Here is a 4,570-nt window from a genome sequence, read left to right as displayed (position 1 = left end):
TGTATCAGCTGCTAATGCTTCAGACTCTGCTGTCTGCTTCCATGTGAAGGGTAGTACACAGAGTAACATGTAGCATGCATGGCCACCTTGGATATTGAATTTCTGACATGTTTCAGGAGCCTGGAAATCAACGGGCAGCAGCTGCAATATAGCTGGGGGCACTGCAGGGCCCTAAATCCTGTCAGACCTTGGAGTCTTGCTTCAACATTGATGGTTTGGGGCATGAAATGAGGAAGATGCAAAGCTTCTCTATCTTGCTACACTGTGGTCCTCCCAGCTCCATATTGTGTGCTGGGTCACTGGTGGGTAAATGGGGATGGTCTCTGTGGTGGGACATTGGCAGCAAGTGACAAGATTAGGTTTGGGAACAAGGTGGACAGCCAATGTCGTGTTGTTGGCAGAAAAATGGCTAGTGTCTCTGACTTGCTCTAAACAGCAAGGAACCCTCAAGGGAAGCAAAACCACTAGCATCAGCCCAGCAGTCATCTCAGCAAAGACAGACCTTGTGCCTAGGAGAGGAGATCTGGTGACAGCGGTGTTGCAGAAGTGGAGAATCAAGCAGGGAAACCCCTGGGTTGGTTGGTCACAGGCAGCCTCACTGCTTCAGTGCTCAGAGCTTGTTGTACATGTACTTTGTAGGGTTCCTGTATAAGGAAGATGACTTTGGAAGGAGGTGAAGGGTGGGTCTGATCCTCTTCATGCTTATTCTGTGATTTCCAACAGAGGAGGTGAAGAATCAGCTCCTGAGCTGAGTCCAAGTATGCCTTTGGGACAGAAACAAGGAGCACTTCAGCTCCCTTCCAGCACAAACAGAGCACAGAGGTGACCATATCCTCATGCAGCCCATAAATGGGGTATATTCTTGTGTCAGTGAAATCCAAAGACATCTGTCTAAAAGGTATTCAGCCATTCAGAGAGATGAGTATCACCCAGAAGTGGCAAAATGACAGATTGCGACCAGCCTTCAGAACATAGTTGGACATGAACACTTCTGCAGAAATCCATAGTATGAAGTGCCTGACAAGAAGCAGGCAGCAAAACAAGTAAACTGTTTGCATTGCCTGAATTTAAGGCAAAAACAGAACCAAGTTAGATTAGTAAGTACAGTTGCTATTAATCAACCTCTGGTGGTAGCAAAGTGAAGATAATCCATTTTAAAATTGCCTTTAACCTTCTACCATGACAGGATCATTATTAAATTCCATGATCTCACTGCTGTGTATGGGTATAAAAGTGAGTGTAAGAGCAGTGAGACAAACCCATTGTGATGCTGTGCTGTGACAGAGATTGATGCTCTATATCCCCACTACCCTTCCACGTGCCTGAGAGGTGAACGTAGAGGCTGGTTCTGCATTAATGCAGCCATGTGCTATTTACATTTCACGGTGGGATGGAAATAAATTTCCTATGGTCTCTGCCTTCTCCATGTACAGCTGTAAGGATACAGGGTGCACTGCTTCAATACTCAGCAACATAGCCCAGCCTTGGTAGAGAAAGAAAATTTATCTTTTACTTAATTAAGTCTAGGAGCGAGAATGAGAAAGGGAAATATTATTCTAGACACCTAAATAGATTTCCTTTGTGTAGGATTACATAGGTCAAAGTAATTTCTAGCTTGATCTTAACTATTGAGTGCTGCCTGGCAGTAGCAGCAGGCCAATATGGAGGGGAGGGAGCCCACAGTCCTCTCTGTTTCCCCAGAGGGTTTCACCTCCACATTACTGTTGAAGCAATGCCACCTCACTAGTGCTGCCACCTCACTAGTGATACATCTTCACTCAAGCCTCTGGGAATGGTGGGTGGACAGAACACCACTCCTAAGGGTCTCCCAAGTGCCACATCCTCATGGATTCAGACATGGCAAGAGAGGAGCTCTTAAGTCACTTCGTTTGGGAATGAAAGTGGAGATTGACTCATTTCACCAACTTTCCTGGTTGCAGGGAGCCAGCTTACTCTTGCTGTGAGATGATGAAATGAGCGACCCTCAGGGTGAGGAAACACATGACAGGAGAGTTTGAGCTGGAGCTGTCTGGAGGCAAAAAGTTCAAGGACAAAATGGAAGCTAAAAAGCCTGGACATTCTCCCTTAACCCCTGCAGGAAAATGGGACTTTTACATGGGAACCTTCTCTCGCCACACAAGTGGCATCACTGTCTATCATCCACCATGTGCATGCTTAGGAGCAGCTGGGACTTTAGTCTTGCTATACTCTGTGTTCCTCAGTGGGGAAAGGACCACCAGCTGCTGGAGCAGCCAATGCACAGGGCACAGTAAAGTCCTCAGTTGATCTAACCAGGTCATCCTGTCCTGGGGCATGTGGCCAAAGAAGAATCTCTGCCTCACAAATTTTGTTTGACAACCATGTCTGCAGGATGGGGGAGGATAGCAGTGCCTTCTAAAGTTGTGGTAGTATCCATGTCACAGTGGTGCCTAAAATCCTGCATCTGGACATTTCAGTTATACAGACCGGTTAGACATTGCTCAGTGACATGGCTATTCACTTCTGAAGTTTTCTATGGGCTTTCTGCTGCTTGAAATGTCCCTCCACAACTTCCCTCCAAAGAAGTACCATGGAGCTGTCTCATATTGATTGTGCTTATGAATTCCCTACTGGTACTTCTAGGTGTGTTTCATTTTCTCTAAACCAGTTTCCTGTGTGAGTACTGAAGTTAGTGCTCAAGAAAATCTCACCACACTAGCTTTAGCTCTTTTCTACAATAATGGATATGTCAAATTTTATTCTTAAGACCTCTGAGCTGCTTTTTCATCTAGTAATGATGCTTGCTATTTTCACGTTTAATAATTTCTGTGGTAGTAGTGTCCATTAAAAAGCAGTACTGCTGTAGCCATGACAGTCTAAAGACACTTCAGGGAAAGAGTCTTTTGTGAGAACAACCAGTGTAAATGGCAAAACCAGATGAGTTTTAGGTACAAAAAGTGTCAATTTAACCTTACTTTTAAGAGCCCCTTCCTCTATCATGTTTGTTTCAGATTCTCATTACTTTTCCTGAGAACAATATTGGATCAATAACAATCGTTTTCCTGGAAATAATTTTTTAATGCCCAGAATCTGGTCATCATCATGCAATTATAAAATACAGCTGAGGAAATCAAGGCACAGCAATGCAGGTGATTTGCTTGTGTGGGTGGTTGAGTTAGTCATATAACTCAGCAGCACTTGCCTCTGTGTGCTGCATTTTAACTATTGAAGAAGCAGCATTTCCTTTCCCCAGGATTCATCCTGGCTCAGATTAGTCCTTCTCAAAAAAGCTTCTGAGTTGTGCTATCAGAATATTTTGGGCATATCCCAAACTTTCTATAAATTAGCATGGTGTGCCCTGATCCAATCCAGCGGTGGAGCTGTGATTTGTTGTGAGTCCCAAAAGTACAGAAAAATTGCAGGGAAGGGGTGGTGGTGGAGGGGGTGTTGTGTTTTCCTCCAGGGAACAAGCTGTGCAAATGTGCTGTATTTAGCACAAGGAAAGGAGCTCTTTAGGAAGTTTAGCTGGGTGGGGAGTCAATCCCTTCTTATGTTTCTAGTTTGAAGGTAAATGTGGGCAAAAATATATTTTTATGTCTGTGAATTTCTCTGTGCTGCTAGTGGGGTATAGCAGGTCTGAGCTATATCTGTGCTCCTGCTGCCAACAGTCCTCAGGAAATCTCTCTTAGAAGTGATTGCTCCAGCTGGCTGGAATAAGCCTTCAGGTGCCATCACTCCCATCTCTGTCCTTTAAACTGATGGGTAACTCTGGTTAGAAATATGGAAGGGAATCAGCTGTGCAGTGCTGCTCTCTGCTGTGGTAGGAACCTCCCATGCAGTCCTAGGGCATTGCATGCTGCTGTCTGCCTCTGCAGTGCTGCAAGCTCTTATGTTCAAATGAAGAGGGCTGTCTGTTCTCATGAGTTTATAGTTATCCCAGCTTAACTCACTGCAAAAGCATGCTACAATAGTAACTTCAGAAGACCCTCTGCAGCCCAGCTCCCACATTGCTCTTCAAGCACTTGAGGGCAGGGGGGGGAATCTAATTTAACTGTAAGCCTTTAACTCAAGTACCTCAGTTAAGATTCTCATCCCCCAGACTGCCCTAAAGTCATGGATTTCTGCTTTTGCCCCTTCCTGCAGAAACAGATTTTCTCCCTTGGTGTGCTCAGAGCTTTAGGAGGGTGTTTCAAGAAGATTCCCAAGTACCCTTGTGTTGAGCCACTTCCATCTCCACCAGGCACTGAAAAGGTTTCCAGACTCCTGCTGCCCAGCTTGGCATGTGCCATGCCACACTTGGCTGGTGGCTCCCGAAATGGCAAATGCCTCTCAGATGTGAGCAGAGCACAGAGGGTGAAGCCGCTGCCCCTTGGCAGGGTGCTAGGCTGTCCTACAACAGCTGCTTTTCATGCAGGTCGGGACAGAAAGGCTGAACTGAAAAACCAAGGTATATGGATGCATTCTCTTGCTATTATAGCTGCTCTGTTCCACCTGAGTGCTGTGACACACCAGCCTCTGAAACTGGAATTAGCTCATGCTATTCCAAGGAGAGCTTGGTCCCTAATATTTTAGATTATAGCGGATGTTGCAC

This window comes from Camarhynchus parvulus, chromosome 12 (genome assembly GCF_901933205.1).
Source record: "Camarhynchus parvulus chromosome 12, STF_HiC, whole genome shotgun sequence".
Taxonomy (NCBI): Eukaryota; Metazoa; Chordata; class Aves; order Passeriformes; family Thraupidae; genus Camarhynchus; species Camarhynchus parvulus.
The sequence above is the reverse complement of the archived record's forward strand: the minus strand, read 5'-3'. Positions refer to the sequence as shown.